The 12,866-nt window shown below is 42.2% G+C and overlaps 1 protein-coding gene across 1 annotated transcript in view; it reads left to right on the top strand.

Annotated features, from left to right (window-relative positions):
- Positions 1-1,084, top strand: part of irf5 (interferon regulatory factor 5) — a 7,472-nt gene extending 6,388 nt beyond the window's left edge. The window contains exon 9 of the mRNA XM_034199651.1: positions 1-1,084. This exon is cut by the window's left edge and continues 557 nt beyond it. The gene's annotated coding sequence lies outside the window, so the exon portion shown is untranslated.
- Positions 1,085-12,866: the final 11,782 nt, after the last annotated feature.

Below are 12,866 nucleotides of genomic sequence, written 5' to 3'. Positions count from 1 at the left end.
AGAGTTAAATCTGATGAACCACACTGTAAAAGATACAGAGTTAAATCTGATGTACCACACTGTAAAAGATAGAGTTAAATCTGATGTACCACACTGTAAAAGATAGAGTTAAATCTGATGTACCACACTGTAAAAGATACAGAGTTAAATCTGATGAACCACACTGTAAAAGATAGAGAGTTAAATCTGACGTACCACACTGTAAAAGATAAAGAGTTACATCTGACGTACCACACTGTAAAAGATACAGAGTTAAATCTGATGAACCACACTGTAAAAGATACATAGTTAAATCTGATGTACCACACTGTAAAAGATAGAGAGTTAAATCTGATGTACCACACTGTAAAAACACACAGATAACAGCAAGATATGGTATCTCTGAGTTGGACCTTGAAGGCAGCATCTCCCTGGTTCTGAGTTGGTCCCTGAAGGCAGCATCTCCCTGGTTCTGAGTTGGTCCCTGAAGGCAGCGTCTCCCTGGTTCCGTGTTGGTCCCTGAAGGCAGCATCTCCCTGGTTCCGTGTTGGTCCCTGAAGGCAGCATCTCCCTGGTCCTGTGTTGGTCCCTGAAGGCAGCATCTGCCTCCCAAGAACAGCTCGCCTCTCTGCCTTATTTTACATAGTGGGTTATAGAACCGGAAGTTTGTTGCTTGGGAGACAACAGAGAGTCACCCCCGTGTCCCCGACTGCGGTCTGGGAGCCGACAGGAAAGTTCAACAATAGTATAAGCATGTTTATAATATATTATATATTTTAAGCATGTATTATCCGAGGGGAAAAAGTGTCTTCCAATTTCCTTTTTTTTGTGATTTCCTACCTATTTAGGGTTAAAAAAACATCTTGCAATTTAGACCTTTTTTATTTTATTTTTAAATGTTACAGTATTTCCACTGTAGAGGACGTCGGGACCATCTCAGTTTGAAAAGACAGCCAAACTAACAGACTATGTAACGTATTGTGGTTATAGAGTGATATTAATACAAGAATACATTCACCTTTATTTAAAACATAATTAAGTAATTGATCTGAACATTGCTGTTTATTTGGTCAATAAAAAACTAGTTTGGTTTTTGGTGAATCTTTCCAGATCTTCAAAGACTTTGTAGTCAATGTACTGAAAGTACTCCAGTCAGCACGGGCTGTAGGGTCATCTCGACTAGTTTCATGGATGTGGTCTCCATTTGACCTGCTCATAGAAACAAAGCTTGCATTCCTGAGGCAACTCTCATCATGGCTCCACTTCAAATAAAAACAACAATAAGACATACGTGCTACTCTTGGCCCACAGGGGGCCATGTCTTTCCAGCTCGTCCCTATCTGTCTCTCTGTATGTGTCTGTGCGCTCATGGAGCCTCCTGCATCTTTCCCCCCTTCTTCTTGACCCTCTTCTATCCCAGGTGTGAAATCCTCACCTCTCTCATCATCTGAGATCTGAGAGCTCATCATCTGAGAGCTCATCCGCTGAGAGCTCATCCTCTGAGAGCTGAGAGCTCATCCTCTGAGAGCTGAGAGCTCATCCTCTGAGAGCTGAGAGCTCATCCTCTGAGAGCTGAGAGCTCATCATCTGAGAGCTCATCCGCTGAGAGCTGAGAGCTCATCCTCTGAGAGCTGAGAGCTCATCCTCTGAGAGCTGAGAGCTCATCCTCTGAGAGCTGAGAGCTCATCCTCTGAGAGCTTATCATCTGAGAGCTCATCCTCTGAGAGCTGAGAGCTCATCCTCTGAGAGCTTATCATCTGAGAGCTCATCCTCTGAGAGCTGAGAGCTCATCCTCTGAGAGCTTATCATCTGAGAGCTCATCCTCTGAGAGCTTATCATCTGAGAGCTCATCCTCTGAGAGCTGAGAGCTCATCCTCTGAGAGCTTATCATCTGAGAGCTCATCCTCTGAGAGCTGAGAGCTCATCCTCTGAGAGCTTATCAGCTGAGAGCTCATCCTCTGAGAGCTGAGAGCTCATCCTCTGAGAGCTTATCATCTGAGAGCTCATCCTCTGAGAGCTTATCATCTGAGAGCTCATCCTCTGAGAGCTGAGAGTTTATCCTCTGAGAGCTGAGAGCTCATCCGCTGAGAGCTGAGAGCTCATCCTCTGAGAGCTGAGAGCTCATCCTCTGAGAGCTGATCCTCTGAAGATGATGAAGATGAGAGCTCATCCTCTGAGAGCTGATCCTCTGAAGATGATGAAGATGAGAGCTCATCATCTGAGAGCTCATCCTCTGAAGATGATGAAGATGAGAGCTCATCATCTGAGAGCTCATCCTCTGAAGATGATGAAGATGAGAGCTCATCATCTGAGAGCTCATCCTCTGAAGATGAAGATGAGAGCTCATCCTCTGAAGATGATGAAGATGAAGATGAGAGCTCATCCTCTGAACCCCCTGAACTTTCTGGTGCAGGAAATGTCTGCTTCAGTTCCGTCTCCTGCAACGATATTGAGTCATTAAGTCCATGAAGACGGTCCTGACGTCCACCAGGATGGACATTTATGCTAAAACAATGTCGGACACCGTAATCTTCTCTGGTCCCCTCCCCAATCTGATCAATGATGACATGTATAGCCGCATGTCATCATTTCAGCGCTGGTTGTCTTGGTGGTGCCCAGCAAACAATGTGGGCTTCGTAAATAATTGGACAGCCTTCTGGGGAAAAGCTGGTCTGATTAAGAGAGACGGCATTCATCCTACTTTGGAAGGTGCAGATCTCATTTCGGCAAACATTGCAGGGCTTTGTGGACTTAATCCATGACAAACTGGAGTTGAGACCAGGAGGAGGAGTCGCAGTCTTACACGCTTCTCTGCGCTCTCTCCTAGGCAGTCATCCATAGGAATCCCGAACCCAATAAAATACCCAATATTAGCGGTGTGTGTGTCTGCCCAAGGACAAGTTAAGGTAAAACCTAACAGAGGTGTCATACATAATAACCTAATACAAGTAAATGTAACAACTACTACAGTGCAACAAAACAGGCAGATTAAATGTGGTCTCTTAAACATAAGATCTCTAGCATCTAAAGCAATATTGGTAAATGATTTAATATCAGATTATAATATTGATATATTGATATATGCTATACGATATATGAGCCACAGCTCAATTGAGCCTTCTATTCCCATAGCACTCAGTAGCAATGATTTTATGTGCTTTTTTAATGATAAAATTGTTACTCTTAGAAACAAAATGAATGACCTCTTGCCTTTGACCAGTATAGTGTTATCAACAGCTCCCGGAAACGTAAGTTCTAATATTACACTAGATCAGGGGTGCCCAACCTTTTTTTAACCGAGAGCTACTTTTAAAGTTGCCAGTCTGCGGAGATCTACCAGTCCAAATAGAGGCGTAGTTACTGACAACCTACTACCAGGTAAATACACACTTCTACTTGTATAAAACTGACCTTTGTACGATGAATACTTCATAAAATACTGCAGATCCTTTATCTTACCTCTTTCTAATCTACACACATACAAGTATTTAACTGAAGTTACACAACAGTGTTGTTGATACAGAGTTGGAGTTTATTCACACGTCACTACAGTGGGTAATATTTTCAAGAAACATTGAACAGTGCTACCCAGGGAAAAAAGAAAAGACTCTGAACCCTTTCTTTGCCATTATATAAAAATAGTGTTGCTACAAAAGTATAAATGAGGCTTACTAATAAGACAACTCAGATCTGAAGCTACTCAGGAATCTGCTGCCAAAGTGCAATAAAAAAGACAAAATTAATAGAATCAAATCCTTTTTTTGTTGCATTTTAGTAGAGTTTAAAAATAAATGCCTTTAAAATAGGATGCAAGCAACACTAGTTTCTTAACCTGAATTGATAATAGACTATAATCAATTTAAACAGAACAGATCTTAATGTTTGCATTCTTATACCACTTTGTACAATAATTGTAATGAATAAGTTCAAACAAACAAAAACTTACAGCTGATTAATAACGGTATCTAACTTGAGTTTTTATTATATCAAAAACCTGTTGAAATGCTACTGTTATTTTTACTGTCCCCCAAAAGCGCGTCGGCAGCCTCCAGGCGAAGTTGTGAAAGCTTCTTTCACAACTTCGCCGTCTTTGAAAGACTTCATGTGTTTCTCCAGAACGTGACTGACACGATAAGATGCTCTGGTAGCAGCCTTGCTCTTGTTGTTGGGCCTGGTGAAAATGGACTGCTGTGCATTTAGCTGTCCTTTCAGGCCCCTCCCCTTTTGGGAGCGTTGGGCAGAATTAGGAGGGAATTCCGTCTCGTAGCGTTTGTGCACTGTTTTGAAATGCCGCTCCTAAATTACCCTTCTTCGATAAAGCCACGCTCGCATTGCAGATGAGACAGATGGACTTTGAATTGGAATAGATACACAAATAATCATCCTCCCACTCGGAGTGAAAATTATATATTTTGGGCTTTTTTGCTTCTGCCATAATTGTGGTCTTGTGTGACTGTCACTCCTGTTGACACGGACAAAGTCAGCGAAATAGTGCCCACTGCTCACCAGCCACGCCCCGACACATGGGGTCACGCCGGCCAATCACAAAGCTTTGATGCGTTCAAGTGCATTATTCTGGCACGGGAAGATTATGTTATAGGACATTAACGATAAAACAGAATGTTGTTGTTCTATTTTTAGACACATCTCGCGATCGACTGGGAATCTCCCCGCGATCGACCGGTCGATCGCGATCGACTGGTTGGGCACCCCTGCACTAGATAGTAAACTAGAATGCTTTTCAGCCATAAACCTTGAACAATTAAATTCAATGATTCTCTCTTCTAAACCATCAACGTGCATGTTAGACCCAATTCCAACTAAGCTGTTGAAGGAAGTTTTTCCATTAATTAGCACTTCTTTATTAAATATTATGAATATGTCTTTATTATCAGGCTATGTTCCACAATCATTCAAAGTAGCAGTGATAAAACCGCTTCTTAAAAAGCACAACCTCGATCCAGAGGTTTTAGCCAACGATAGACCTATTTCTAATCTTCCGTTCCTCTCAAAGATTCTTGAGAAAGCGGTCGCAAAACAGCTGATTACTTAAAAAACAATGATTTATTTGAAGATGTTCAGTCTGGCTTTAGAACACATCATAGCACAGAGACAGCTCTGGTTAAAGTCACAAATGACATTCTAATAGCCTCAGACAAGGGACGTGTCTCTATTCTTGTTTTGCTCGATCTCAGTGCTGCATTTGATGCTATCGACCATGATATCTTATTGCAAAGACTAGAGCACTTAGTTGGCATACAGGGAACTGCTTTAGGCTGGTTTAGGTCCTATCTATCTGAACGCTCTCAGTTTGTACGTGTCAATGATGAATCTTCCACGCAAACCAAAGTTAGCCATGGAGTGCCACAGGGCTCAGTGCTCGGACCTATTTTGTTCACATTATATATGCTTCCGTTAGGCAATATTATAAGGAATCATTCTGTACATTTTCATTGTTATGCGGATGATACTCAACTATATTTATCAATCAAGCCTGATGAAATTAATCATCTAAATAAAATTCAAGACTGCCTCAAGGACTTAAAAACGTGGATGACCTTAAACTTTTTGATGTTAAACACGACCAAAACTGAAGTTATTGTACTTGGCCCGAAGAATCTACGAAACAAATTATCTAAGGATATACTAACTATGGATGGCATTAATCTGGCCTCCAGTGAGACTGTAAGGAATCTTGGTGTTATATTTGATCAGGATTTATCCTTTAACGCCCACATAAAATCAATTTCAAGGAGCGCCTACTTCCATCTACATAACATTGCAAAAATCAGGCATATCTTGCCTCAAAACGATGCAGAGAAACTAGTCCATGCATTTGTTACTTCAAGGCTGGATTATTGTAACTCCTTATTATCAGGGTGTACCAAGAAGTCAGTCAAGTTGCTTCAGCTGATTCAAAATGCTGCAGCTCGTGTACTAACCAGAGTTAGGAAAAGGGACCACATTACTCCTGTTCTGGCTGCCTTACACTGGCTCCCTATAGAACACAGGATAGAATTTAAAATTCTTCTTCTCGCCTACAAAGCCCTTAATGGGCAGGCGCCATCTTACCTTAAAGAACTCATTATACCCTACTGTCCTACTAGGGCATTGCGTTCCAAGAATGCAGGGTTGTTGGTTGTTCCTAGAGTCTCTAAAAGTACAATGGGAGCCAGAGCCTTTTCTTATCAAGCTCCACATTTGTGGAATCAGCTTCCAGTTTGTGTTCGGGCGGCAGACACCCTATCCGTTTTTAAGAGTGCGCTTAAGACCTTCCTTTTTGATAAAGCTTATAGTTAGGGCTGATTAGATTCAGCCCCTAGTTTTGCTGATATAGGCTTAGTTTGTCGGGGGACATCTTACTTCTTCCTTCTCTCTGTCTATACCTGTGTACTCTCATGTTCCCATTAACCCAGCTTCCCCAAATGTCTTTCTTTTTGGTGTCTATATACGCCGGGATCCGGAGTCATGGATGATCCTGCGGTCCTGTGTCCTGCATCGCAAGCCCTGGATCTTGAGTCGTGGCTGTGGTCCTGGATCATAGGTCCTGGATGGATATCCTCGTGGATTCATCTTCCTATTATACACACATGCATTTCCAAACATTTGGAATACCTATGTTGCAAATGTATTATCTTTTCAATTTAGACACGGCATCTATTGCACGTCTGTCCGTTCTGGGAGAGGGATCCCTCCTCTGTTGCTCTCCCTGAGGTTTCTCCCATGTTCCCTTTAAACTGTGGGTTTTCTCCGGAAGTTTTTCCTTGTACGATGTGAGGGTCTAAGGACAGAGGGTCTAAGGACAGAGGGTGTCGTATTGTCATACTGATATTCTGTACAAACTGTGAAGTCCACTGAGACAAATGTAACATTTGTGATATTGGGCTATATAAATAAACATTGATTGATTGATTGATTGATTGATTATAAAAGGCCTGTTATTTCACAACTTGAATTATTGACTTGCTTTCAGAACTAATTCTATGGTTCCTCACATGTTGATAAAGAACAACATGACTTTCATGGTAACAACTATTCAACAACATGACTTTCATGGTAACAACTATTGAACAGCATGACTTTCATGGTAACAACTATTCAACAACATGACTTTCATGGTAACAACTATTCAACAACATGACTTTCATGGTAACAACTATTCAACAACATGACTTTCATAGGTAACAACTATTCAACACCATGACTTTCATGGTAACAACTATTCAACAGCATGACTTTCATGGTAACAACTATTCAACAACATGACTTTCATGGTAACAACTATTCAACAGCATGACTTTCATGGTAACAACTATTCAACAACATGACTTTCATGGTAACAACTATTCAACAACATGACTTTCATGGTAACAACTATTGAACAGCATGACTTTCATGGTAACAACTATTCAACAGCATGACTTTCATGGTAACAACTATTCAAACAACATGACTTCATGGTAACAACTATTGAACAGCATGACTTTCATGGTAACAACTATTCAACAACATGACTTTCATGGTAACAACTATTCAACAACATGACTTTCATGGTAACAACTATTCAACACATGACTTTCATGGTAACACTATTCAACAACATAACCTTTATGGTAAACAACTATTCAAACAGCATGACTTTCATGGTAAACAACTATTTCAACAGCATGACTTTCATGTAACAACTATTCAACAACATGACTTTCATGGTAACAACTATTGAACAGCATGACTTTCATGGTAACAACTATTCAACAACATGACTTTCATGGTAAAACTATTCAACAACATGACTTTCATGGTAACAAACTATTCAACAGCATGACTTTCATGGTAACAACTATTCAACAACATGACTTTCATGGTAACAACTATTCAACACATGACTTTCATGGTAACAACTATTCAACAACATGACTTTCATGGTAACAACTATTCAACAGCATGAACTTTCATGGTAACAACTATTCAACAACATGACTTTCATGGTAACAACTATTCAACAACATGACTTTCATGGTAACAACTATTCAACAACATGACTTTCATGGTAACAACTATTCAACAGCATGACTTTCATGGTAACAACTATTCAACAGCATGACTTTCATGGTAACAACTATTCAACAACATGACTTTCATGGTAACAACTATTCAACAGCATGACTTCATGGTAACAACTATTCAACAGCATGACTTTCATGGTAACAACTATTCAACAACATGACTTTCATGGTAACAACTATTCAACAACATGACTTTCATGGTAACAACTATTCAACAGCATGAATTTCATGGTAACAACTATTCAACAACATGACTTTCATGGTAACAACTATTCAACAACATGACTTTCATGGTAACAACTATTCAACAGCATGACTTTCATGGTAACAACTATTCAACAGCATTTGACTCCTGCTTCTCTAACATGTTGTTTTTGGTATGCCAGCCATTTTGGATGAAAAGAAAGAGGAACTTCCCAGCATGCAATTTTAACCAATGACATCTCACTGGAAAGACCAGGATGTCCTCTGTACACCAGGGGACTGATAGATGTCCTCTGTACACCAGGGACTGATAGATGTCCTCTGTACACCAGGGACTGATAGATGTCCTCTGTACACCAGGGACTGATAGATGTCCTCTGTACAGCACATCAGGGACTGATAGATGTCCTCTGTACACCAGGGACTGATAGATGTCCTCTGTACACCAGGGACTGATAGATGTCCTCAGTACACCAGGGACTGATATATGTCCTCTGTACACCAGGGACTGATAGATGTCCTCTGTACATCAGGGACTGATAGATGTCCTCAGTACACCAGGGACTGATAGATGTCCTCTGTACAGCAGGGACAGATAGATGTCCTCAGTACATCAGGGACTGATAGATGTCCTCTGTACATCAGGGACTGATAGATGTCCTCAGTACACCAGGGACTGATAGATGTCCTCAGTACATCAGGGACTGATAGATGTCCTCAGCACACCAGGGACTGATAGTTGTCCTCAGTACACCAGGGACTGATAGATGTCCTCTGTACATCAGGGACTGATAGATGTCCTCAGTACACCAGGGACTGATAGATGTCCTCTGTACACCAGGGACTGATAGATGTCCTCAGCACACCAGGGACTGATAGTTGTCCTCAGTACACCAGGGACTGATAGATGTCCTCTGTACACCAGGGACTGATAGATGTCCTCAGTACATCAGGGACTGATAGATGTCCTCTGTACACCAGGGACTGATAGATGTCCTCAGTACATCAGGGACTGATAGATGTCCTCAGTACATCAGGGACTGATAGATGTCCTCTGTACAGTACACCAGGGACTGATATATGTCCTCTGTACACCAGGGACTGATAGATGTCCTCTGTACACCAGGGACTGATAGATGTCCTCTGTACAGTACACCAGGGACTGATAGATGTCCTCAGTACATCAGGGACTGATAGATGTCCTCTGTACAGCACACCAGGGACTGATAGATGTCCTCTGTACACCAGGGACTGATAGATGTCCTCTGAACAATCAATCAATCAATCAATGTTTATTTATATAGCCCAATATCACAAATGTTACATTTGTCTCAGTGGACTTTACAGTTTGTACAAAATATCAGTATGACAATACGACACCCTCTGTCCTTAGACCCTCACATCGTACAAGGAAAAACTTCCGGAGAAAACCCACAGTTTAAAGGGAAAAATGGGAGGTAACCTCAGGGAGAGCAACAGAGGAGGGGATCCCTCTCCCAGGACGGACAGACGTGCAATAGATGCCGTGTGTAAATTGAAAAGATAATACATTTGCAACATAGGTAGTCCAAATGTTTGGAAATGCATGTGTGTATAATAGGAAGATGAATCCACGAGGATATCCATCCAGGACCTATGATCCAGGACCACAGCCACGACTCAAGATCCAGGGCTCGCGATCCAGGACAGAGGAGCGCAGGATCATCCATGACTCCGGATCCCGGCGTATATAGACACCAAAAAGAAAGACATTTGGGGAAGCTGGGTTAATGGGAACATGAGAGTACACAGGTATAGACAGAGAGAAGGAAGAAGTAGATGTCCCCCGACAAACTAAGCCTATATCAGCAAAAACTAGGGGCTGGATCTAATCAGCCCTAACTATAAGCTTTATCAAAAAGGAAGGTCTTAAGCGCACTCTTAAAAACGGATAGGGTGTCTGCCGCCCGAACACAAACTGGAAGCTGATTCCACAAATGTGGAGCTTGATAAGAAAAGGCTCTGGCTCCCATTGTACTTTAGAGACTCTAGGAACAACCAACAACCCTGCATTCTTGGAACGCAATGCCCTAGTAGGACAGTAGGGTATAATGAGTTCTTTAAGGTAAGATGGCGCCTGCCCATTAAGGGCTTTGTAGGCGAGAAGAAGAATTTTAAATTATATCCTGTGTTCTATAGGGAGCCAGTGTAAGGCAGCCAGAACAGGAGTAATGTGGTCCCTTTTCCTAACTCTGGTTAGTACACGAGCCGCAGCATTTTGAATCAGCTGAAGCGACTTGACTGACTTCTTGGTACACCCTGATAATAAAGAGTTACAATAATCCAGCCTTGAACACCAGGGACTGATAGATGTCCTCTGTACACCAGGGACTGATAGATGTCCTCTGTACATCAGGGACTGATAGATGTCCTCTGTACACCGGGGACTGATAGATGTCCTCTGTACACCAGGGACTGATAGATGTCCTCTGTACAGCAGGGACTGATAGATGTCCTCTGAACACCAGGGACTGATAGATGTCCTCTGTACACCAGGGACTGATAGATGTCCTCTGTACAGCAGGGACTGATAGATGTCCTCTGAACACCAGGGACTGATAGATGTCCTCTGTACACCAGGGACTGATAGATGTCCTCTGTACATCAGGGACTGATAGATGTCCTCTGTACACCAGGGACTGATAGATGTCCTCTGTACACCAGGGACTGATAGATGTCCTCAGTACATCAGGGACTGATAGATGTCCTCTGTACACCAGGGACTGATAGATGTCCTCTGTACTCCAGGGACTGATAGATGTCCTCAGTACATCAGGGACTGATAGATGTCCTCTGTACACCAGGGACTGATAGATGTCCTCAGTACATCAGGGACTGATAGATGTCCTCTGTACAGCAGGGACTGATAGATGTCCTCAGTACATCAGGGACTGATAGATGTCCTCTGTACAGCAGGGACTGATAGATGTCCTCAGTACATCAGGGACTGATAGATGTCCTCTGTACACCAGGGACTGATAAATGTCCTCAGTACATCAGGGACTGATAGATGTCCTCTGTACACCAGGGACTGATAGATGTCCTCAGTACATCAGGGACTGATAGATGTCCTCAGTACATCAGGGACTGATAGATGTCCTCTGTACACCAGGGACTGATAGATGTCCTCTGTACATCAGGGACTGATAGATGTCCTCTGTACACCAGGGACTGATAGATGTCCTCTGTACATCAGGGACTGATACAGGGTCGGCGTCATGGGGGGTCATTCGCGGGCCATGCCCCCCCAAATGAGTCTCTGTGCCCCCCCAACGCAGGGTGGGCAAGCCTTGCCACTTTGCCGTTTAAAAAAACAACAACATATAAGTGAAAGCGTTTCCACTAAAGGTTTTTTGTGTGAAATACGTCAGAAATAAAGAATACAACATTTAAAACACAGCCTGAGCTGTGCTCACTGCTGCTCTCTGATTGGTGTGTTGCTTGACCAATGACCCCCGACCTTTGTTTTGTTATCATTACGTGGCTGTGTGTTCAGATGAAAGCCCGGTGGTGATCTGTTCATCTGTTACACTGATTATACAGTAAAGCCATCGAAAATAATATGATATACAGTACAGTACAAGTAGCCTACTTCTGGGTCTCTGTGTTTCATTCAAGCTCGGCTCTGTGTGTGTGTGTGTGTGTGTGTGTGTGTGTGTGTGTGTGTGTGTGTGTGTGTGTGTGTGTGTGTGGCACGAGCGCATTTTGTGAGTGCGCAAGTGGTAACGTGGAATGTTGATGTTAGCATGATCTGGTTAGCTAGCTATGCTAACGGATATAAAGAGCTGTTTCTACACCAAGGTGGAGGAGATCCTCTCCTGTCAGACTGAGAGGATCTTATAACGTCAGCTCAGTGAGGTAAGGACTCTCTCAGTGTTTAGATAGTTAACTTTAGTGTAGGTTATCTCAGTGGGTCTCAAATGGTTTGGTCACCATTTATGTAAACAAGTATTTGCGAGGAACACCTTTATATTATCATTATAGTTATTAAAGAATAAGAGAATAAATAAAAAACGGGTATGAAATACTATAGGACAGTAACACAAGAATACAGTTTAAAAGGGGAGTGATTAGTAAAATATCCATAAAGAAAAAGTAAATCTGTGTACAGTTCTGTTTCATATGGATGCTGAGAGATGTAGACTATCCATAGATCTCTTCATTTTGCTCTCAATGTGCACCAGATTGATGCTTTTAACTTCAATATTTTTAAAATAATCTTCCCGGGGGAGCATGCCCCCAGACCCTCCTAGAGGACGTTAGGTCCACCCCCACCTAAAACATGTTCACATGGATAGGATACTAAATACATTTGCACCCTTTTGTATGGTGGCCTATGTCCATATGTTTCTGTTTTGGTGGTTGTGCCACAACCGTGCATGCAGCACAAGTCATAGGTGCGCTATACAATAGCACTACACCCCTGCAATGTGTGTGAAAAACAATATACTTTAAAGTTTACAGCATGTTTTTTGAAGTTGCGTTGGTGTTTGTGTGTTGGTTGTTGACGGCAGTGTGTGCCCCCCCTTTGTAAATGATTTCCCCCCCCATTCGATTTGTTCTAGAGCCGACCCTGGA

The sequence above is a fragment of the Gymnodraco acuticeps genome, unplaced genomic scaffold (genome assembly GCF_902827175.1).
Source record: "Gymnodraco acuticeps unplaced genomic scaffold, fGymAcu1.1, whole genome shotgun sequence".
NCBI classification, from domain to species: Eukaryota; Metazoa; Chordata; class Actinopteri; order Perciformes; family Bathydraconidae; genus Gymnodraco; species Gymnodraco acuticeps.
The sequence above is the reverse complement of the archived record's forward strand: the minus strand, read 5'-3'. Positions and strand labels throughout refer to the sequence as shown.